The sequence below is a fragment of the Alligator mississippiensis genome, chromosome 2, assembly GCF_030867095.1.
Source record: "Alligator mississippiensis isolate rAllMis1 chromosome 2, rAllMis1, whole genome shotgun sequence".
NCBI classification, from domain to species: Eukaryota; Metazoa; Chordata; order Crocodylia; family Alligatoridae; genus Alligator; species Alligator mississippiensis.
Window position 1 is genome coordinate 115,136,366 of NC_081825.1, and position 16,773 is coordinate 115,153,138.

The 16,773-nt window shown below is 46.2% G+C and overlaps 1 long non-coding RNA gene across 6 annotated transcripts in view; it reads left to right on the top strand.

The window, feature by feature from the left end:
- The window catches only part of LOC132248584 (uncharacterized), a 127,750-nt gene that overhangs the window by 83,884 nt on the left and 27,093 nt on the right, over positions 1 to 16,773 (top strand). The window lies entirely within an intron of this gene.

The following is a 16,773-nucleotide window of genomic DNA, read 5'->3' on the forward strand; positions in this document are numbered from 1 at the left end:
ATAGAAAGAGACTCCAGCTGCCTTTTATTTGGAGTTATACAGGGCAAGATTCTTGAAATGAATCCAGGAAACATCCTCTATCTTGTTTATGTGATTTATTCTGATTGTGGATGGTCCTATAATCTTGTAATCTTTGTATTTTATTGTAGATTCACCTGCTTGTAACTGTCTGGATAATGCCTAGCATATTTTTGCTGCCTACCTAATGTAAACCATGATAATAATAATAATAACCATTTTATTTTACATTATCTAATAGCTTGTATAGAAGTATTATAGGTTTTTTCTTTCTTTTTTGCTGGATATTCTCCATTATAGTCTTGGAATCATCCGTCTCCTTTTTTTACTTTTCTTTCATTTTCATCAGATTACATGTTTTTCTGTGATTATTCTTACATGTGGAAGTGGTCCGTTTGGTCTGTGGAACCCTGTAACTATTTTCTGTTGACACTTGGGGTATGCAGAGGCATTTGGGGATGTTAGGGGGAAGATAGATTGAGTTAAAAATGGCCACCCAATCTAAGGAAAGTTGGGATGGGGCCTAGTGGGGGGGCTTGGGGGAATTGGGGAGGCAATCAGGGTCCACAGAGGATTGGGGGATCAGGGGACAAGTGGAATGGGGGGGGGGTGTTGATGGAGTCCAGGAGGGCTTGGGAGGATTGGGGGCTGGCAGAGTCTGTGCAGGGCTTGGTGATATCTGAGGGAGGAGGGTTGACAGGATCAGAGAGGCTCTCTGATCCTGACAATTCTGCCAGCCCCCTCAATCCTGCCAAATTGCTCCTACTGGTGTTCACTGGTCCTGGAAGCCTGATTGAAGTAAGTCAAGGTAGGGGAAGGGGCAAACAGATCAGGGGGCCTAATGGCTCTCTGGGGGAGGGTTTCGTAGATTCATAGATGTTAGGGTCGGAAGGGACCTCAATAGATCATCGAGTCCGACCCCCTGCATAAGCAGGAAAGAGTGCTGGGTCTAGATGACCCCAGCTAGATACTCGTCTAACCTCCTCTTGAAAACCCCCAGGGTAGGGGAGAGCACCACCTCCCTTGGGAGCCCATTCCAGACCTTGGCCACTCGAACTGTGAAGAAGTTCTTCCTAATGTCCAATCTAAATCTGCTCTCTGCTAGCTTGTGGCCATTGTTTCTTGTAACCCCTGATGGCGCCTTGGTGAATAAAACCTCACCAATTCCCTTCTGTGCCCCCGTGATGAACTTATAGGCAGCCACAAGGTCGCCTCTCAACCTTCTCTTGCAGAGGCTGAAAAGGTCCAATTTCTCTAGTCTCTCCTCATAGGGCTTGGTCTGCAGGCCCTTAACCATACGAGTTGCCCTTCTCTGGACCCTCTCCAGGTTATCCGCATCCTTCTTGAAGTGTGGCGCCCAGAATTGCACGCAGCTGTGGTCTGACCAGTGCCCGAAAGAGGGGAAGTATCACCTCCTTAGACCTATCCATCATGCATCTGCTGATGCACGATAAAGTGCCATTGGGTTTTTTGATGGCTTCGTCACACTGCCGACTCATGTTCATCTTGGAGTCCACTAGGACTCCAAGGTCCCTTTCCACCTCTGTGCCACCCAGCAGGTCATTCCCTAGGCTGTAGGTGTGCTGGACATTTTTCCTCCCTAGGTGCAGCACTTTGCATTTCTCCTGGTTGAACTGCATTCTGTTGTTTTCTGCCCACTTGTCCAACCTATCCAGGTCTGCCTGCAGCTGTTCCCTGCCCTCTGGTGTGTCCACTTCTCCCCATAGCTTTGTGTCATCTGCAAACTTGGACAGAGTACACTTCACTCCCTCGTCCAAGTCGCTGATGAAGACATTAAAGAGTATCGGTCCAAGGACCGAGCCCTGCGGGACCCCACTGCCCACACCCTTCCAGGTCGAGACCGACCCATCCACCACAACTCTCTGGGTGCGACCCTCTAGCCAATTCGCCACCCACCGGACTGTGTAGTCATCCACGTCACAGCCTCTTAACTTGTTCACCAGTATGGGGTGGGATACCGTATCGAAGGCCTTCCTGAAGTCTAAGTATACGACATCCACCCCTCCTCCTGTGTCCAGGCGTTTCGTAACCTGGTCATAGAAAGAAACTAGATTGGTCAGGCACGATCTACCTGCCACAAACCCATGCTGGTTTCCCCTCAGCATAATTTGTCCTGCCGGGCTCTCATAAATGTGAGCTTTGATAATTTTTTCAAAGACTTTGCCAAGGATGGAGGTGAGACTGACTGGTCTATAGTTGCCCGGGTCCCCCGTTGAAAATGTGGACCACGTTGGCCCTTTTCCAGTCCTCCGGGACCTGGCCCGTGCACCATGAGTGTTCGAATATTCCCGCCAGTGGCTCTGCAATGATGTCGGCCAGTGTCTTCAGCACCCTCAGATGGAGCTCATCCGGACCTGCTGACTTAAAGGCATCCAGTTCTTCCAAGTGACTCTGCACCATCTCAGGGTCTACGCATGGAAGTCTGGCGCCTTGCTGCTGTCTCTCTACAACCCCAGTGAGAGACTTGTCGTGTCCCTCGCTTAGGAACACTGAGGCAAAGAACTCGTTGAGGAGTTCAGCCTTGTCCCCCCTGTCCATCACCAATTGTTTCTGCCCATTTAGCAGGGGTCCTATTCCTCCCTGGGCCTTCCTTTTACTCCCTATATATCTAAAAAACAATTTCTTGTTGTCTTTTACTTGGGTTGCCATCCTCAGCTCCATGGTAGCTTTGGCCCATCTAACTGCCTTCCTACAAGCACGAGCAGAGGAGGTATATTCGTCTTTGGTGATCTCTCCCTGTTTCCTCTTTTTGTGTGCTCCCCTTTTCTCCCTTAGGCTGTCCTGGATTTCTCTGGTCAGCCAGGGAAGCCTCCTGGCCCCTTTCCCTCTTTTGCCTCGCTCGGGGATTGTCTTGGGGGTTTGGCAGGATGGGGGGCTCTTTCTGCACCCAGAACCAGCAGCTATTTTTAGCACCTGATGCTCCTGGCAAACCAACTGTCCCCCTCTTTCCCAGCCCCCAATTCTGTTTAGCCCTCCTCCCTATCCTCTGACTTCCTTAGCTTCTGGCACCAGTGAATACTGGTAAAAAACTGGTACCAGCAATGGCTTGCAGTATGGTTGGGTTTAGTTCAGGGAGGGCTGGCTGGCCTACTGGGCAGGGGAAGGGGGAGTAGCCCATTTGGGACAAGGTGCCAGGGAGCTAAAAGTTGCCTGGGGAGTAGGAAAAGTACATGCCTGGGGCTGGGGGCAGCAGCTGGGCTCTCCCAGTCCTCGGCCTGCACTGGGAACTGTACAGAAGTTCAGTTCGATGAGTCTCACTGGACCCAATCTAAGTTAGACTACCTCCAAGGTACAGTTAACTTAGATCAGGTTGGCCATATTTTAGATCAATCTAACCTTCCTAAACTTCTGCGCAGTTCTTGCTTAGATCCACCTAGCTAGGGATCTAAGTGTACACCTGGGCAAATGAAGTTACATCAGGTCATTTTTAATGCGATCTAACCTTCCCAAACAACTGCATACCCTTGAAATAACCCAGCATGGTTACCTATGTTGAACTATATTATTTCTAAGATTTTCTGGTCTAATCCTCAATGCTTTTCTTTAAACTTGGGTTTTTAGTGAGGTTCGTAAAACCTTTAGAATTAACAAATGATTTAACAGGTTTTGCTTTTAATCAGTGGTTCAGTATTTTATTTCAGCTAGAGAACTAGGTTAGCTAATGAGGTTTTTCCTACTGGATACAGGAAAAATATTGTCTCTTTCACAGTTCGTAATACCTTTACCTTTTTTTGGAAACTCCAGTAGAATTTGTTAGAATTAGCAACTGGTCTTCAGAGTACCAATGGGCCAATAGAGGAAAAAAAAAATCTTTCAACCTCTAATCTCTAACCAGAGCTTTCTGAGACAGCCTTAATGGAGAACAAAATAAATACCCTCTTGCTTAAAAAGGAAAAAATCCAAACAAGTAAGTTCAGAATATGAAGTGGAATCCAAATCAAAATTTCACAACTGGGGCCAACTCTATAATTGGCCTGCCCTAAACCTGAAATTGCAAGACCCTAGACCTATGGGAAATTATTTTTTTAATTGAAATGTTGCAATGTATCTCAATCTATATTTCATTATACATTTTCACAGGTTGTAGGTAAAAATATTTGCTTTTCTTTCCTTCAACTTGTCCTGCAATCTGAAAGTTACCTTTTACTACTTCTGGTTTTGGTATTGCCATGTCTGCAGTTGAACATGAAGATTTTGGACTGATCATCCCAATCATCTATGGAGTCACATGAAACTTCCCTATTTACTGGAAGACTGTCACCCTTATATTAAGGGACTGACGTTGCCAGTTCTGATATCAGGGATAATAGTGATACTGCAATTTGAATGACATTGGTAAACGGGTGCAATCCATGAAACAACTTGATATATTATTGTAGCTGTGTTAGCTCCTCCATGACAGTAGAAGAAATACATAATAAGCCCTTATTTTGCCGTTTAACTTGGCAGATACAGCTTAGCACATAAACAGGGAGCAGAGCTGTTAAGAGTCCCATGTTTTTTCATGTTCCTTCTTAAAGTCTGACCTCCACAGACCTTTGACATTTTTCTCCTTACAATTTGTAAACCCCAGTCTGTTCTTTACAACTTCTGGTATCCCACCATTGCTAGTGTGGATGTCACGTGCTGATCACCATGTAACTTCTGGTGTGTGTCTATGCTGCATCACTGGCTTATCCTGGAAAGGATTTTCTCAAGTATGTTCTGCCACCTACTCTCACTCACATATGCCAAACCTATAAATATGGTACTGAAGCTATTCCAGGGACACATTAAGCCCCCTGTCTCTGGGACACATTTTGAATGCCATTTAGATATATTCTTTGTATCTAGGAATAATACAATGCTATTTGAAGATACCCTTAGTTATGGTTTATAATCAAGTCTCTCATTGTTAATTCTGGGAATAGTTTTGTTCATAAACATTTTCAGGTGATATCTCAGTGCTAATTTCAGTGCTGCTGATGCTGCTACATGTCTTTTAAGGATGTTTCCATTTCTGTGTATTCTTGCACTCCAGCTCCTGCCACAATATGCTTGTGCCTGGCAAACCTGCCTGTCATCATCCACATTGCATTATGCATGCTGTAGTATACTTGCTGTCTCTTTTGATACGTAGCTGGTACCAGGATTTGAAGGGGAGTTTTCAGGAGCCCTAACAGGCAACTCTACCTGGGCTGATTGGACCTTCATTGGCCACACCTGCTTGGGCCCTGACTGGCAGCCCTACCCCAGCTAACAATCCAGGGGTTCTTGATCGACTACTGGGGAGAACAACCTCTCCATGTAATCCCCACTTGTGGCAGAAGGCTGCAGGCAGCCAACAATTCTTCTGAGAGTCTGATCTGGTAAACTTCCCTGATCCTGTACTTGTTCTCAGACTCCTGATCCTGCTCAGCTCTGTTTCAAAAAGCCAAAGTCCAGGCTTGTTCCTCTTGGAGTTGGTAACTTGGTCTCTGACTCTTTGTTCACCCTAACCCTGGCTTTGACTCCTGGCTTGCTGTGACTTTGGCTCCAGCTTCTGACGTCTAGAGCTGGTCTTGGCCTTTGACTTGGTCTCTGCCACTGGATATCCCTTTGGATCTGGTAACTCGATCTCTGATTCCCGATCCCTGATTCAGTCTGTGGTTTGGCTCCTACCCAACACCAGTGGCCTAACCAATAGGCAAGACCACCCAGTCTTTACAGGAGAAGCCAAGTTTCCTAACACCACACATGACCACCTCTACACATGCCCAATGCGTGCTACAGTATGTTCTCATTAGAATGCGTTGGAGCAGACTTGATTAATCAAATTAGAATGTTCCAGAAGCCTTGGCATCACATGTATTCAGTGTCCCCGCATTTCAAAATGGCCATCTTGAAAGAGCCGTCAAATGAGTTCTAGTTTAAGTGCCCCTGCCACCATTTTGAAGTGCAGGATGTTGAATACTAGACGCTGTGGACATTTTAATTACAGTAGCTCCAGAGAGCTGCTCTAGTTAAACCCCCCTCCCCCCCCCCGGGACTCACCAGCCCCTGCAGTGGCCTCGGGGCTTCAGGGGGCTCATGGAAGAGCCCCCCATGGGGCAGTGGGGGGCAGCAGGGATCACCCCCCTGCTGGAACAGGTGAGTCTGGGGTTTGGGGGTTTTTTTTCCTTAAAGGGCCAGAGCTAGGGTAGGCAAGGCAGCCATGGGGGGGCTGGGACAGCATGGTGGCAGGGGGCTTGTGACAGAGCCCCTCCCAAGCAGCATGGGGCAGTAGGGATCACCTCTGCACCCGGCAGCACCTGGTGAGTCAGGGTTTTTTCTTCCAAAGTGCCGGGAGCTGGAGTGGGCAGGGCAGCCATTGCTGGAGCTGGGAGAGCAGGCAGGGGATGGGGCCTGGGTGATTCGGAGATTCAGCAGCAGCCAAATCTCCAAATCAGATTCAGCCAAATTGATTAAGGACAGTGATTAGAATCGAATCATTGTCCCCCGAATCGGCCGAATCCAAAGCGAATACAAGCCGCTTCGCACAGGCCTGCTAACCTGATCCTCATTGGAGAGTAAGAGTTCATGCTGCACAGGATAGGTGATTCAAGAGATCCTTGATAGCTTTTTTTTAACTTTCTGAAATGTATAAGAGAGCACATACGCATTCATGGCATATTGGAGTTTGTACCAATTCAAAAGTAAGGTTTTTTTCAATATCCAGACACTGTCTGCTAGAGGTCTGTGGCTAACCAGGTTGGTGCTGGCAAGGCAGCTCTTGGTTTGTGGTCGTAGAGGTTTGCAATATGATTCCTAAAGTGCATTTGGGAAGCTTAAGGTAAGACCACAGAAGCCTAGAAAGTAGGTCTGGAAAGGAACCTCAGAAAGTCACCTAGTCTAACTTTGCTCAAGGAAGGATCACTGGCTAAATCTGCTGAAGGAACGATCCTACTCAACCATCCTGGGAAAGTTTTTGGCTAATGTGCTCTTAATTTCCACAACCTGTCTGGAGATGGAGATTCCACAACCTGAGTAGCTTGTTCTACTATTTAACTACTCTCATCGGCCACATCCAGACAAGTGCAGACATTGGGTTCCCTGGGCACAAGAAGCAGTGGCTCACCTTGTGCCGCTGGTACTTGTCCCCAGGGAATGCCCGTGCCATGCACCCTCTGGTGCATGGTAGGTTATCTTAGGTGGAGTAGGGGAGGCAGGGGCTAGCAACTGTGCTGGCCCCAGCAGCCTTATCTGGGGTCTTGGAGGCTGGGGAAGCTGCTGCTGAGGCACTCCTGCAGCTTGGAGCCTGGCTGGCCAGAGGATGATTTTGGGCGGCATGGGCTGCAGCCATGTGTGACACTCCCCTTTTTTCAAGTGGATATTTTTACCCCAGGATCGCCCAGGGTCAAAAAACCTCCCTGTGCTGCAAGGTAGCAGTGCAGGAAATGCCTTAGTGTGCAGTGTGTGGTGCTGCAGATGGGTGGGTCAAGTTATAAAACTAGGACCCTGGCTGAGGCCCTAGGAAGAGGGCAGCTTAACTGGCCAAGGAGAGAGGACTTCAGACTGCAGGGAGCTGCAAGGAAGCCCCTACATCACTGGGCTGCAGACCTAAGCTTTTTAGCCTTATGTTGTAGATTGTTACCATGGTGTGACGTTGACCCAGAGATGGTGGAGAGGGGCAGGGAGAAGCATTTGTTTGGGAGTGCATGGATGTATTTTTCGTTGTGCTGAAGTTTGAATTGGAGGACCAGGTTGTGGCTGTAGGGGAGGAAGGGAAATGTGTGACTGAGAAAGCTACCAGGTGCACCCCAGATCCTACACCCTTTAAAGGGGGCAGGCAGCATAAATGGGTTAAGGCCAGAAGGCCAAGGCCACAAGAAGCTTGGAGGCTGCAAACAGTGCCTGGGGGCGAGCACTGCTATCAGCTCAACAACTGTGCCCTCTGTCTTTTCTGCCACACGCTACAAGCCAAGAGCTGTGAGGGGCAAAACTGGGGCCAAGGGGCCCAGAGCTTGTAAAGGGCAAGGCTGAAGCAGGAGCCTTTAGTCCTGGGACAGTGGACCTCTAACTGAGGAGCCCAGCCAGAGTAAAGTGAGCTAAGGCCAGGGGACCATAGTCCCGACAAGGATTTAAGACCTGAAGTGAAACCCCCTTGACCTCTAGGGCAGGGCTCGGTCCTTGGACCGATACTCTTTAATGTCTTCATCAGCAACTTGGACGAGGGAGTCAAATGTACTCTGTCCAAGTTTGCAGATGACACAAAGCTATGGGGAGAAGTGGACACGCCGGAGGGCCGGGAACAGCTGCAGGCAGACCTGGATAGGTTGGACAAGTGGGCAGAAAACAACAGGATGCAGTTCAACAAGGAGAAATGCAAAGTGCTGCACCTAGGGAGGAAAAATGTCCAGCACACCTACAGCCTAGGGAATGACCTGCTGGGTGGCACAGAGGTGGAAAGGGATCTTGGAGTCCTAGTGGACTCCAAGATGAACATGAGCCGGCAGTGTGACGAAGCCATCAGAAAACCCAATGGCACTTTATCGTGCATCAGCAGATGCATGACGAATAGGTCCAGGGAGGTGATACTTCCCCTCTATAGGGCGCTGGTCAGACCGCAGTTGGAGTACTGTGTGCAATTCTGGGCACCACACTTCAAGAAGGATGCGGATAACCTGGAGAGGGTCCAGAGAAGGGCAACTCGTATGGTCAAAGGCCTGCAGACCAAGCCCTACGAGGAGAGACTAGAGAAACTGGACCTTTTCAGCCTCCGCAAGAGAAGGTTGAGAGGCGACCTTGTGGCTGCCTTTAAGTTCATCACGGGGGCACAGAAGGGAATTGGTGAGGATTTATTCACCAAGGCGCCCCCAGGGGTTACAAGAAACAATGGCCACAAGCTAGCAGAGAGCAGATTTAGATTGGACATTAGGAAGAACTTCTTCACAGTTCAAGTGGCCAAGATCTGGAACGGGCTCCCAAGGGAGGTGGTGCTCTCCCCTACCCTGGGGGTCTTCAAGAGGAGGTTAGACGAGTATCTAGCTGGGGCCATCTAAACCCAGCACTCTTTCCTGCTTATGCAGGGGGTCGGACTCGATGATCTATTGAGGTCCCTTCCGACCCTAACATCTATGAATCTAGGAGCAGCCTCCCAATCCAATTAAAACATCAAGGTTTGACAGGTGAGACAACAGGGTGGGACTCTGAGAGGCCAGAGGGGGTGAGTAAGGTGAGAACCAGGTGGCTACTAAGGGGTGATTTGACCACTCCAGGACCTGACTTGCTACACAGTCTCCATTTGTGCCTGCAATTCTCTTCTACGTGTAGGACTTTGCACTTGTCCTTGATGAAGTGCACTTTCACTTACAAGACTTTTGGATGCAACCGTGGCAAAATACAATCAGAAAGTGCACCCATTGATCCTGGTGGGAACTCATTGGTGCCAAGAGAAAGTCAGGATACCTTATGTGCTCATAGCCTGGCCATGCAGGACATATATAGACTATAGCCGCGATGCCTCTTATTTGGGACAGGTCTGAGAACATGCTACCTACATGTTCCCACACTCTAAACCCAGGAATTTGAGGGTGAAATAACTTTGCAGGTGTCAGAAGGAAATTCTTCCCAGCCAGGGGATGCACCATGGAAAAAACTGCAAAGGTGCATGCTTGAAAAAGTAGCTATGGCAATGGCTATTGGTATCATGGACATTTGGAGGCAGGAGTCATCTTAACCGTGGGTGACTGGTGCCACCTTAGTTGGGGTGGGGGTCACATGCTGTGGCAGGCCAGTAGGGGGTGCTCCTGTATTAAGCCACACACCTCACTGCGCCCGACCATCTTCCAGGCTCCAAGTGCCTCCCTGGGGGCGCCTCACGTCTGGCCGACCCCCTTTCTGGAGCACACCCACTAGCTGAGGGTTCCACTGCCACCACCCAGGGCTCTGGGCTGATTCTGGCTCTGCACACCCTGGGAAACACAGGCCTAGTAGCCCTCAAGGGTACTTGATTCACTTCAAGAAGTTGGGATGCTTCCCTCAGTCAGAAGCACAACTAGTGGTCTCCCTTAGTCAGCTGAACCAAGGGGACCCCAAGGCATAACCTAGACCCACTGCCAATAAGTTTCCCACAAATAGGTATAAAGGAGAACTTTATTGGCTACAGAAGGTAGGGTTAGAATAGGGTACAGGGTAGAGCAATATCAGAGAAATCCCATAAAGCAAACTCCCCTGGCTAGGTAGCCTTTGATCACGCATCTGAGTTACTGCAAGCTAAATATCTAGTTAGATCTCAGGTAGCTTACTCACAAGTATCATCCAGAGGCCAGTGGAGATTCCCTCTGGAGGCAAGGCAATTCCTTGATCATGAGTTTTGGGAAAAAGAGCAAGTTTCAGATGGTAAAGCTCTTCTCTGTCTCTGAGTCTCCCTCATGGCTGCTACCCCCTCCTCCTGGGCAGTCCTTAACTTATATAGCCCTTGTGACCTCATTTACCTGGTCCAATGGAGGCCAGCACCTGTTGGCTGTCAGCCAACCAATTTGAAATACATCACTAGTTGCCAGGCAGACTCTAGCCCACCAGGGAGGAAGCCCCTCACCCAGGTATGTGATACTAGTCAGGTAGGCAGAGGGAGCACGTTTCCCTGCTCCCTCAGGAATGTACCCAGCTCAGGTTACCTAAAAAGATAGGGTAAAGGTGTGTATCCTCTGCTGGGCCCATCCTAACCAACTTGTCACAGAGCAGAGTTGTTGGGGGAGAAACAAAGGAGTCAGCGACTGAGGGAGGATGCCCATCACGCTGACCGGGGGGAGGAGGGGTCCCCCGCAGCCAATTGTGCTGGCCGGGAAGTGGCTGCGGCAGTCCCGGAAGTAGCCATGGCACTCCCACTCCCTGGCCAGTGCTCGGGGAGGGGGGGGCACTAGTACTCCCGCCTGCCCATTGCCTGAGCAGGGAGTGCAGCATGTAAGGGGGTGCATGTGCACCCCCATGCACCTCCTACATGTCACCACTGATCTTAACAGTGATTAAGATGCTAGGTGAAATGGGGATAAGGTTTGAATGTAAAGGGAAGGCAACGGACAGGCATTGATGACCTAAATAAAAAACAGGTTAGGGAAATGATCTTTCCTGCCACTTTCTAAATGGATGCGAATAGGGCAAGATCACATGCAAAGCCAGAGTAAAGGATATTGTAGTAGTCTAGATATTGTAGTCTGGAGCTTTATAAGAAAAGTCATATCTTCAAGTCCACTTTCAACAGATTTGTGACCCTACTTAACACATAGTTTAACACTGTGTATGTACTTTTAATATAAACTAGAGCATTTACATGCACCAAACCTCTGGATAAACTAAGACTCTTGGTTATTCAAATACCGCATGTCCCTTTAGATATGACTGCCACATGTAAGTCTTCAGGGCAGTGATTCTGAACCAGGGTGCCACCCTAGGGTGCCTTGAGATCCTTTCAAAGGTGCTGTGGGGTGCCACACAACTGCTGCAGAGTTTATTAGTTTATTCCAGCCTAATAGCCCTGAATGTATAGATGCCAAGATGCTTACTCCAGAGCTAATTAGTTTATTCCACAGTAAATGTTTTGTGTAGACATGCCCAATATGTAAGCAATAGAGTAGTGTGGAGGTCAGTCTCAGGCCAAGAATGGTGGTTTGCAGTGAAGGAACTCTTCTCATATCCTGCCTTCACCTACTACTTATAGCCCCTGGTGGACAATGTTTCCTTGTGACCTGACCTGAGTGGGCTTTATAGAAAAGATTCAGAGGATGTCAAAGTGAGGCCTTCACAAGAGGGCAAAATAGGCCTAGTACACCCTATCATTCCCAGGCACAGTTTGATTGGTTTCTTGATTTGCTGTCAATATTTTGTACAATTCTACTTTAGAAAGCCTAGAATACTTACTGATGTCCAGATTCTTCAAAGGTTTGGAGGGTCACTCAAACTTATTTCAGTTTTTGGTTTGAATGTTTACATAAGGTCATTTCTACACAGGGATCTCTGAAAAGTTAGGGCAAATCAAAGATGTGAACTTAGTGCACATAAGTGTGTTTAAATCCCATGCAGATCCTTTTATTGAGAAGTAAAATGACCTTAATTTAGTTACAGTGAACTTTATTTATGGACATTGGCTTTCACCATTAGGAGATTCACCTTAAGATTCCTGAGTGTTGTATATAGATAAGCTAACCTCTAAATGTTGTCTACCAGACCTCTAGGTCTTCCAGAAAACTTACCTATATGCAGTCATTCTCTCCTTCTACCGTAATACAACAAAACAAGACAAGCCTTAAATTACTGCCCTTCTCTTGCTGTATCACACAATGGGGAGATAAGAAAGATCTTGTATTGATGGAGGTCATGTAATTACCTGGATAGATGGAAGTGAGATGTGTGTGTCTTCCTACTGGAGATTCACAACTTCAGTGAGGAATGCATTGGTTTGTGTCTAGCCTTTTGGGTGGTCCATGCTGTTACTGTCCCATGTTTTAAGTGTTTTTGGATGGATTTCCTTTCAAGTGGTATAAGGAATTATCTGGTATCACTCAAGAAAGTCCCAGAACAAAGGAACTCCATTGCAGTAGTCTCCCTCTGCCCTTATCCTGAGATTTCTACAGGTTTACCAGCAATATTTTTGGCATAGAAGAAAGGGATTTTAGTATTGACTCAACTGCATGTGAGGAAATAGAGCAAGCTGAACCTGGGGAAATAAAGAGTTTTTGGCTAGTTGTTAATTATACACTAAATTAAAGTGTATGCAGTAATGGTATGACATGAGAACTGGTCTTTTAGCTCAGTCATCTCTCTTCCCATACTCTTTGTACCTTTCTTTCCACCACTGCTAGGTGGCAGTAGAACAACTTAGATAAGTGGCTCTCAACCTTTTCAAACTCAGAGCACCTCTGTACAACTTTTTAAATTTGGCAGTACCCCCGGATGAGAACCACTGTTGCCTTGCCTTGGCTTACCTCGGTGGTTCTCAACTGGTGTGGTGCTGCTATGGCCAGGTAAAAGGGTCCCGCGTGCCTTCTGCAAAGCCAGACTAGGAAGAGCTGCAGCGTGAGTGCATGCTCCTTCTGCATTAGGATTGTCTGATAAACCAAAAGCACTCAGGAGTGCCTGCTCTTGCCACAGCCTTTCCTGGTCATACCTTGCACATCATCACCGGAAAAAAGTCACACATGGAGTGGGTGGGACTGTCCCATCTGCCTCTATTTTTGGGAGAAGCATTGCGGGGGGAGGCTAGACTAGGAAGGGCTGTGGCACAAATCGACTCTCCTGCCTGCTTTAGGTCTGTCAGATAACCCCAATGAGAAACAGGACCCTTGTTCTTGCTACTTTTAACTCAGCCCTTCCCAGTCTGGCTGTGCATAAGATACAGAAGGCACTTTTACCTGGTCACAGTAGTGATGCCTGCACTGTGGCACCCCTAAAGGAGTCTCACAGAACCCTGGTTGAGAACCTCTGACATAAATTATTACCTTGGGCTCAAAAGACACTTGAGAATGCAGATCTTCTTTAAATATAGTGGTGAGGAGAACACCAGGAGAATGAAAGAGCAGGGGCACAAGAACAGCTTCTATGATTGCAGCTCTTGGGGAAGTAGACAATGCATTTAAAACAACTTGTAGAGATGGAATGTGTTCCAGAGGTGAGCTCGTCAAAGAGTCTCTAAATCAAAGCTACTGAACACCCTGGCTTGGCCAGGAGAGTGCTGGTTTGGGGGGGAGATATCCTGATTTCACAAGGAAATATTTTAAAAAATTGGGATTTGCCCTGATTTTTTTGTTTTTGTTTTGGTCTCAGAAACATCCATATGCCCAAGTACATTTCCAGGCACTATCACTCCATGTATGTTCCCTTACGACCTCGGAAAAAGTAAAGCTACCTTATTGCCTGCACACACTAATAACTCTACTGAGTGCCAGAGCCTACAGGTATATGCAAAGCTTGGCACTAAAAGTTAGCTACAGTTAGTAGTGCAACTTGGGGGAGGTAAGTGGGCATCAGCCCTGGGTGCCAGAAGGGTGCCCTCCCCTCCACCCTAGGAAGTCTTTATCTTGGCTGCAGCAGCAGCCTCATGCCACTGCTGTTGCAACTGCAGCCAGGTGCATGAACAGAGTGCTCCTGCTGAAGCAGCAGCAACCAGGCATGACATGGCAGCAGCTGTAAGGAACTTTTTTGAGCCCCCAGAGCAGGTAAGACTCCCACTCCTCCCCCTGCTCTTGGCCCTTGCTCCCTTCCTGTGCTCAACAGTACCTCCCCCAAGACGCAAACTGTGCTAGTTATGCCTTTGGCTACACTAAATGTGGTTCAGGAGGTAATGGCCATGGAGCCATATTGGAGCAGAATAGATTTCCTAATTGGTAGCTTTACCCAGAATTGCTCACACCTCCAGCTGCTCTAGGTTTTGTAACATCATTATATGAGCTCACACACCCCTTTGGTTTGTCTTATGATACATAGATACAGGTTTCCTACTCTTTATGCGGGTTCTGTATGTGCGAGTTTGCTCTTATGCAATAACCCTTTTTATACCAAAAATTCATTATATATGAGGTAAATTCACTCTTGTGTGGTGGAAGCCCGCAGTCAGCTGCTTTGTGTGATGCACTGTGGGAGTGACATGCACCAAAATATAGTCTCCTGTGTGGGTCTGTGCTCCTTGCTCGTTGTCTTAGACACATGTTTCTGTAGTTGCCAACCCCATTATGACAGTGTCCTGTACTTGTGTGTACTGTCTGCTGTTGGCAAGTACCAAAATTGTCTTGTAAAAGTGGTAGAAATGGGTCTGGGAATTAGTACAGTCAAGGTCTTGGAACATATCCCTATGTGTTACATTGTAAAGTGGGTTCCCTTTATATGAATTTGAGTTATGCGCTGTTTTCCAGTAATGTACATACAGCATAAAGCAAGGGACACCTGTACAGCACACTGACCTGCACCTTCAGCAGCCTAATATGGCCAGGGGAGAGTGCCATATTAACATTGCCATACTACTCCTTCTACCTGACAGCACATGAGATCTAGGTAGACATTTTTACATGGTGTTGTGTAGGCATGTCTTGATATCCTCAACCCTGTTGTGTTTTTACCTTTTCTTTCCCCATCTGTTTCATTCATTGCTTCTAAGATAGACCCTTTCACATTGTCAGTGAATAAAATTAGTAAGCAGTGGCCTCAAATATTTTTTTTTTTTGTTTCAGTTTTATTATTGGTTAAAATTTCCAAAATATGGAATCAAAATACTTTTTTTTTAAGTAACTTATATCCAATTACTGTTGCAGAGTAATTGAAACTGTCACGAGCAAGATGAGTAGAAAATATAAATAACATTTTAATGTGAGGCATATAAATTGGTTTTAAGTGATGCATATTCATCATATGTAAATTGAGATGCGTTATTTGTAGAAGATCTCCACATTTCTGGACAGCTGGTGATTTCCAAATAACTTCCTGCTGGTGTTTGCTCTTAGTAGCCTGGCTTTCATTCCCTATCTCCCACAGCTGGTTTCCCTCTTCATATCTGTCAAGGCCCATACTCAAGTATTAAATAAGATCCTTTCAATGGAAGTAGAGGTCCGGAGAGCTAGTGAAGGGCAGCATCAACAAGAGTCAAAAGAATGAAATCCAAACAATTAAAAAATTGAATGGATTTATCTTTGTTCATATTCTTTGCTTGTTTGCTTTGCTTAATCAAAGCCTATTTAGCTTTAGTGTCTAAAAACACAAGAAAGGGCATCTATAGAAAGATTCAACATCAGCACTACCACCACCAGTTTATAGTCCAACATCCTTCAACATCCCCAACACATTCTACAGCATAATGAATAGAAAATCAAAGGTGCTACTTCTAATATCAAAAGAAAAAAAATGAGCTTTTTAAACTAAGTGATAGAGAAATTTAAAAAATGTAAGCACTGCTACTGGTCAGCTTTAAGGTTATGGTTAACTGGGAATCTGGTTAGAAAATTGTTACTACTAAGCTTGTTTGCTTTATGTTTGTTTGATCAGTTTTTTAGAGAAATATTGGAGGACTCTCCCTTTAGAATCATGATAGCTAAGATTTCATTCAGATAAACTTTGACTGAAGACTACTTTTATAGTATAAATTTTAAATATCTGTTAGTAAGTTTTGAAGTTTTAAGATGCTTTTGACTCTTATGTAGCTTTTGTTCACATTACTTTTGTAAAGATATATCTGAGATTTAAAAGTTTTCAGAAGAATGACCAAAATGGTTATAAGCATGGTTGTATTGTCATATGATGTGAAAAATTAGAATACATGAAATTGGGAAAGGAGAAAAAGAACAGGAGCTGAACTAAGATATTTTAAATTATTAACAGCAAAATGAAAACTTATTCTGTTCCTATTTTATTATGTTGTATGAAAACTTTTACTTTGCGCTATGCCTGGCTTGTTCTGGTCAGACCTGACAAAGAATGTTTTGCATTTGAAAACTTGTGTAACTCTATCCCAGCTACACAGTTGGCCTAATAAAAAACATCACCCTAAGAGATCCTTGCCTCACATAATTTTTGAAGCATCATGGCTACATCACTCATGCACTACCATAACAGGGAGGATATCAAAATCTGCCACTTACAGTGGAAAACATACCTAAAAAAACTAAAGAAAGAGAAGCCATACTACACAACAGTATCTTCTGAAGCCGGTGCAAGAAGCATAACATCATCCCAAAGGAACTCATCTGCAGTTCTCTATTTCACATACACAGCTATGCAGGAAAACTTAGAAACAAGAACCAAGAACTAAACATT